This window comes from Heptranchias perlo, unplaced genomic scaffold (assembly GCF_035084215.1).
Source record: "Heptranchias perlo isolate sHepPer1 unplaced genomic scaffold, sHepPer1.hap1 HAP1_SCAFFOLD_993, whole genome shotgun sequence".
In the NCBI taxonomy this organism is placed as follows: domain Eukaryota; kingdom Metazoa; phylum Chordata; class Chondrichthyes; order Hexanchiformes; family Hexanchidae; genus Heptranchias; species Heptranchias perlo.
Window position 1 is genome coordinate 37,501 of NW_027140040.1, and position 7,500 is coordinate 45,000.

The following is a 7,500-nucleotide window of genomic DNA, read 5'->3' on the forward strand; positions in this document are numbered from 1 at the left end:
CGCTGGACACAAGTCTGGTAAACAGGCTAAGTCTCGACATGCCACCTCTTACTATCCTGCAGGTACCCCGCCAATCCCCCCGGAACCGGCTGGCAATTGGCGAATCAGCGGGACGAATTTGAATTCGTGACCGACTTTCTGACACCGAATCGCCGCAAACGCGTTTCGATTTTTCGGCTTCGGTACCTCCCATCAGACTTTGACTGGCCATATCTCCGGACTCACGTGTCGCAGCCGGGACCTTCAGGCACCGTTCGACGCGTCTACCCCTGCCCCGTCGAATGGCGCCCCTCGCGGTGTGGTCCGATTTCCGCATTTTGGTCAGATTTGCCTCCAAAATTTTCAGATTGAGTTGACGAATGCCCCCTACGGGGTAACCTCTTGCCCTTTCGGACCTGGTCCCTGTGACTTAATTTCCGCCTTTTGCTCAATCGTTTCCCCATTTATAATTAATTTTAAAAATCGGGTTACTCAGTTCTGGTTTACCAGTTCCCTCTTCGGACTTAGTTTTTGGTTAATCATTTCCGGTTCACCAGTTCCCGTTTTGGACTTAGTCTCTGCGGGCCGTTTCTCATCTTTTGGTTCATCAGTTCCCCTCTTTTAATAATTTTTTGGCTGCTTTCGTTTGATCATTTCCCTGCCTTCTGGGTAACTTTTCCACCTTAGGACTTCATCGCCGCACATTGTTTTCGACTTCTGGTTGATCATTTCACCCCTTTTAATCATTTTTGTAACTTTTGGTTAACCATTTCACCCAGCTTCTGGTTAACCATTTCCCCTTTGGGACTTAGTCTGTGAGCATTCTTTTGGGATTCTGGTTAACCATTTGCCAATTTTTAAAAAATGTTGCCACTTTTGTTTAATGCTTTCTGGTCAACCTTTCCCTCTTTCAGACTTCACCGCGGCACATTGCTTCAGCCTCCTGGTTAATCATTTCACCCCTTTTAATCATTTTTGCAACTTTTGGTTAACCATTTCCCCCAGCTTCTGGTTAACCATTTCCCCTTTGGGACTTGGTCTCTGAGCATTCTTTTGGGATTCTGGTTAACCATTTGCCACTTTTTAAAAAATGTTGCCGCTTTTGTTTAATGCTTTCCCTGCTTTCTGGTCAACCTTTTCCCCTTTAGGACTTCACCGCGGCACATTGCTTTAGCCTCCTGGTTAATCATTTCACCCCTTTTAATCATTTTTGCAACTTTTGGTTAACCATTTCCCCCAGCTTCTGGTTAACCATTTCCCCTTTGGGACTTAGTCTCTGAGCATTCTTTTGGGATTCTGGTTAACCATTTGCCAATTATTTTAAAATGTTGCCACTTTTGTTTAATGCTTTCTGGTCAACCTTTCCCTCTTTCAGACTTCACCGCGGCACATTGCTTTAGCCTCCTGGTTAATCATTTCACCCCTTTTAATCATTTTTGCAACTTTTGGTTAACCATTTCCCCAGCTTCTGGTTAACCATTTCCCCTTTGGGACTTAGTCTCTGAGCATTCTTTTGGGATTCTGGTTAATCATTTGCCACTTTTTTAAAAATGTTGCCGCTTTTGTTTAATGCTTTCCCTGCTTTGTGGTCAACCTTTTCCCCTTTAGGACTTCACCGCGGCACATTGCTTCAGCCTCCTGGTTAATCATTTCACCCCTTTTAATCATTTTTGCAACTTTTGGTTAACCATTTCCCCCTGCTTCTGGTTAACCATTTCCCCTTTGGGACTTAGTCTCTGAGCATTCTTTTGGGATTCTGGTTAATCATTTGCCAATTTTTAAAAAATGTTGCCGCTTTTGTTTAATGCTTTCCCTGCTTTGTGGTCAACCTTTTCCCCTTTAGGACTTCACCGCGGCACATTGCTTCAGCCTCCTGGTTAATCATTTCACCCCTTTTAATCATTTTTGCAACTTTTGGTTAACCATTTCCCCCAGCTTCTGGTTAACCATTTCCCCTTTGGGACTTAGTCTCTGAGCATTCTTTTGGGATTCTGGTTAACCATTTGCCACTTTTTAAAAAATGTTGCCGCTTTTGTTTAATCGTTTCCCTGCTTTCTGGTCAACCTTTTCCCCTTTCAGACTTCATCGCCGAGCATTGTTGTCGACTTCTGGTTAATCATTTTTCCCCTTTAAATCTTTTTTTGCCACTTTTGGTTAACCATTTCACCCAGCTTCTGGTTAACCATTTGCCCCATTATACTGAATTTTTCCGCTTTGGTTTAATCATTTCCCTGCTTTCTTGTCAACCTTTTACCCTTTAGGACTTCACCGCGGCACATTGCTTCAGCCTCCTGGTTAATCATTTCTCCCCTTTTAATCCTTTTTCCCACTTTTGGTTCACCAGTTCACCCAGCTTCTGGTTCACCATTTCCCCTTTGGGACTTAAGTCTCTGAGCATTCTTTTGGGATTCTGGTTAACCATTTGCCACTTTTTAAAAAATGTTGCCGCTTTTGTTTAATGCTTTCCCTGCTTTCTGGTCAACCTTTTCCCCTTTAGGACTTCACCGCGGCACATTGCTTTAGCCTCCTGGTTAATCATTTCACCCCTTTTAATCCTTTTTCCCACTTTGGGTTGGACAGTTCACCCAGCTACTGGTTAACCATTTCCCCTTTGGGACTTAAGTCTCTGAGCATTCTTTTGTGATTCTGGTTCACCATTTGTCCCTTTTTAAAAGATATTGCTGCTTTTGATTAAACCTTTCCCTGCTTTGCGGTCGACCTATTCCTCTTTCAGACTTCATCGCCGCACCTTGTTTTCGACATCTGGTTCAACATTTCTCCCCTTTTAATCCTTTTTCCCACTTTTGGTTAAGCAGTTCACCCAGCTTCTGGTTCACCATTTGCCCCTTTTTACTGAATTTTTCTGCTTTTGTTTAATCATTTCCCTGCTTTGCGGTCGACCTATTCCTCTTTCAGACTTCATCGCCGCGCATTGTTTTCGACATCTGGTTAAACATTTCTCCCCTTTTAATCCTTTTTCCCACTTTTGGTTAAGCAGTTCACCCAACTTCTGGTTAACCATTTGCCCCTTCTTACTGAATTTTTCCGCTTTTGTTTAATCATTTCCCTGCTTTATGGTCAACCTTTTCCCCTTTAGGACTTCGCCGCCGCACTTTGCTTTCGCCTTCTGGTTAATCATTTCACAACATTTTAATCCTTTTTCCCACTTTTGGTTAAACAGTTCACCCAGCTTCTGGTTAACCATTTGCCCCTTTGGGACTTAAGTCTCTGAGCATTCTTTTGGGATTCTGGTTCACCATTTGTCCCTTTTTAAAAGATATTGCTGCTTCTGTTTAATCCTTTCCCTGCTTTGCGGTCAACCTTTTCCTCTTTCAGACTTCATCGCCGCGCATTGTTTTCGACATCTGGTTCAACATTTCTCCCCTTTTAATCCTCTTTCCCACTTTTGGTTAAGCAGTTCACCCAACTTCTGGTTCACCACTTGCCCCTTTTTACTGAATTTTTCTGCTTTTGTTTAATCATTTCCCTGCTTTCCGGTCAACCTTTCCCTCTTTCAGACTTAATCGCCGCACATTGTTGTCGACTTCTGGTTGATCAGTTCACCCCTTTTTTATCCTTTTTCCCACTTTGGGTTAAGCAGTTCACCCAGCTACTGGTTAACCATTTCCCCTTTGGGACTTAAGTCTCTGAGCATTCTTTTGGGATTCTGGTAAACCATTTGTCCCTTTTTAAAAAATGCTGCTGCTTTTGTTTAATGCTTGCCCTGCTTTGCGGTCGATCATTTCACCCCTTTTAATCCATTTTTGCCACTTTGGGTTAAACAGTTCACACAACTTCTGGTTCACCATTTCACATTTTGGAACTTTTATTCCCACCATTACTTTGGGCTTCTGGTTCATCATTTCACGCTGTTTTACAAATCTTTGCCGCTTCACTTTTAATCCACAAACCGGGGCTCGCTTTCGGGTGTTGGGGGGGGGGGGGGGGGTAGCGGGTTTGGGCCGGGCACTCCACATCCCGGTGTGCGACCGGGTTCGTTCTGGTACCGCTCGGTGCCCCTCGTCCTGCTCTTGCCGCGGAAGCAAACCAGACGACCGTCGGTCTCACGCCCGAGGGGAGAGGAGGCGGAAAGCGGTTTGCAGCCTTTCGCTGTACCTCCGGCGGGCAGCGCCGCACCTCCGAGTGCTCGGTACCGTTCGCTGCGCCTCGTCCGGCCGCACGCAGCGAGCCAAACCCGGAGGAAATCGGCCTGTGCCTTCTCGAGATATGGGCCTCCGGGTGGGACGGACAAACCGGGGCCCCGAGCTCGCTTTCGGCGGCCCGGCACTCGACTTCCCGGTGTCCGAACGTGATCCTTCCGGTACCCTTCGGTGCCCCTTGCCCGACTCCAGCTCCCGTGCTGAAGCGGAGTCGGTCGGCCTGACGGCCGCCGAGTTAGCCAGCGGAAAGCGGTGCGCAGCCTTTCGCTTGCAGCTCCGGCGGGCAGCGCCGCACCTCCGGCTGCTCAGTGCCGTCCGCTGCTCCCCTTCCGGCTGCACGCAGCGAACCATACCCGGAGGAAATCGGCCTCGGCCTTCCGGAGATATGGGCCTGCGAGTGGGACCAATAAATCGGTGCACATTTCCGGCTCGGTTTCCGGCCTCGGCACTATCAGTTCACGCCGTCCGACCGACGTCGTTCTGGCACGGTTCCGTTGCTCCTTGATCCGGTCCAGCCACGGTAATCAGCCGAAGATGGTGGGGGGGGGACACATTGCCCGCCGAGTTAGCCGGAGGAAATCGGCCTCGGACTTCCTCAGATATCAGCCTCCGGGTGGGACAGACAAACCGGGGACCCGAGCACGCTTTCGGCGGCCCGCTGGTCGACTTCCCGGTGTGCGACCGGGTTCGTTCCGGTACCGTTCGCTGCCCCTCGTCCTGCTCTAGCCGCGGAGACAAACCCGACGACCGTCGGTCTCACGCCCGCGGAGGGAGGTGGCGGAAAGTGGTTTGCAGCCTTTCGCTGTACCTCCGGCGGGCAGCGCCCGACCTCCGAGTGCTCGGTACCGTCCGCTGCGCCTGGTCCTGCCGCACACAACGAGCCATACCCGGTGGAAATCGGCCTGTGCCTTCCAGAGATATGGGCCTCCGGGTGGGACGGACAAACCGGGGCCCCGTGCTCGCTTTCGGCGGCCCGCTAGTCGACTTCCCGGTGTGCGACCGGGTTCCTTCCGGTACCGTTCGCTGCCCCTCGTCCTGCTCTAGCCGCGGAAACAAACCCGACGACCGTCGGTCTCACGCCCGCGGAGGGAGGCGGCGGAAAGTGGTTTGCAGCCTTTCGCTGTACCTCCGGCGGGCAGCGCCCGACCTCCGAGTGCTCGGTACCGTCCGCTGCGCCTGGTCCGGCCGCACGCAACGAGCCATACCCGGAGGAAATCGGCCTGTGCCTTCCGGAGATATGGGCCTCCGGGTGGGACGGACAAACCGGGGCCCCGAGCGGTGGCACCCTGCTCGCTTTCGGCGGCCCGGCACTCGACTTCCCGGTGTGCGAACGTCATCGTTCCGGTACCCTTCGGTGCCCCTTGCCCCACTCTAGCTCCGGTGCTAAAGCGGAGTCGGTCGGTCTCACGGACGCCGAGTTAGCAGGCGGAAAGGGGTGCGCAGCCTTTCGCTGTCACTCCGGCGGGCAGCACCGCACCTCCGAGTGCTCGGTACCGAACGCTGCGCCTCCTCCTGCCGCACGCAACGAGCCATACCCGGAGGAAATCGGCCTCGGCGTTCCGGAGTTATCCGCCTCCGAGTGGGCCTGACCAAGCGGGGTGAACTGGAAATCATTAACCAACGTACTTCCATGTTTTCACCCGCAGAGGGCAGCACTCTCTTCTCCGTTTTAAACTGGGCCGACCCGGCTCCGTTTCGAGACCCGGCACTCGACTTCCCGGTGTGCGACCGGGTTCGTTCCGGTACCGTTCGCTGCCCCTCGTCCTGCTCTAGCCGCGGAACTAAACCCGACGACCGTCGGTCTCACGCCCGCGGAGGGAGGCGGCGGAAAGTGGTTTGCAGCCTTTCGCTGTACCTCCGGCGGGCAGCGCCCGACCTCCGAGTGCTCGGTACCGTCCGCTGCGCCTGGTCCGGCCGCACACAACGAGCCATACCCGGAGGAAATCGGCCTGTGCCTTCCGGAGATATGGGCCTCCGGGTGGGACGGACAAACCGGGGCCCCGAGCGGTGGCACCCTGCTCGCTTTCGGCGGCCCGGCACTCGACTTCCCGGTGTGCGAACGTCATCGTTCCGGTACCCTTCGGTGCCCCTTGCCCCACTCTAGCTCCGGTGCTAAAGCGGAGTCGGTCGGTCTCACGGACGCCGAGTTAGCAGGCGGAAAGGGGTGCGCAGCCTTTCGCTGTCACTCCGGCGGGCAGCACCGCACCTCCGAGTGCTCGGTACCGAACGCTGCGCCTCCTCCTGCCGCACGCAACGAGCCATACCCGGAGGAAATCGGCCTCGGCGTTCCGGAGTTATCCGCCTCCGAGTGGGCCTGACCAAGCGGGGTGAACTGGAAATCATTAACCAACGTACTTCCATGTTTTCACCCGCAGAGGGCAGCACTCTCTTCTCCGTTTTAAACTGGGCCGACCCGGCTCCGTTTCGAGACCCGGCACTCGACTTCCCGGTGTGCGACCGGGTTCGTTCCGGTACCGTTCGCTGCCCCTCGTCCTGCTCTAGCCGCGGAACTAAACCCGACGACCGTCGGTCTCACGCCCGCGGAGGGAGGCGGCGGAAAGTGGTTTGCAGCCTTTCGCTGTACCTCCGGCGGGCAGCGCCCGACCTCCGAGTGCTCGGTACCGTCCGCTGCGCCTGGTCCGGCCGCACACAACGAGCCATACCCGGTGGAAATCGGCCTGTGCCTTCCGGAGATATGGGCCTCCGGGTGGGACGGACAAACCGGGGCCCCGAGCTCGCTTTCGGCGGCCCGCTAGTCGACTTCCCGGTGTGCGAACGTCATCCTTCCGGTACTCAACCGTGCCCCTTGCCCCACTCTAGCTCCGGCGGTAAAGCGGAGTCGGTCGGTCTCACGGACGCCGAGTTAGCAGGCGGAAAGCGGTGCGCAGCCTTTCGCTGTCACTCCGGCGGGCAGCATCGCACCTCCCAGTGCTCGGTACCGTCCGCTGCGCCTGGTCCGGCCGCACACAACGAGCCATACCCGGAGGAAATCGGCCTGTGCCTTCCGGAGATATGGGCCTCCGGGTGGGACGGACAAACCGGGGCCCCGAGCGGTGGCACCCTGCTCGCTTTCAGCGGCCCGTCACTCGACTTCCCGGTATGCGAACGTGATCGTTCCGGTACCCTTCGGTGCCCCTTGCCCCACTCTAGCTCCGGTGCTAAAGCGGAGTCGGTCGGTCTCACGGACGCCGAGTTACCAGGCGGAAAGCGGTGCGCAGCCTTTCGCTGTCACTCCGGCGGGCAGCACCGCATCTCCGAGTGCTCGGTACCGTACGCTGCGCCGCCTCCTGCCGCACGCAACGAGCCATACCCGGAGGAAATCGGCCTCGGCGTTCCGGAGTTATCCGCCTCCGAGTGGGCC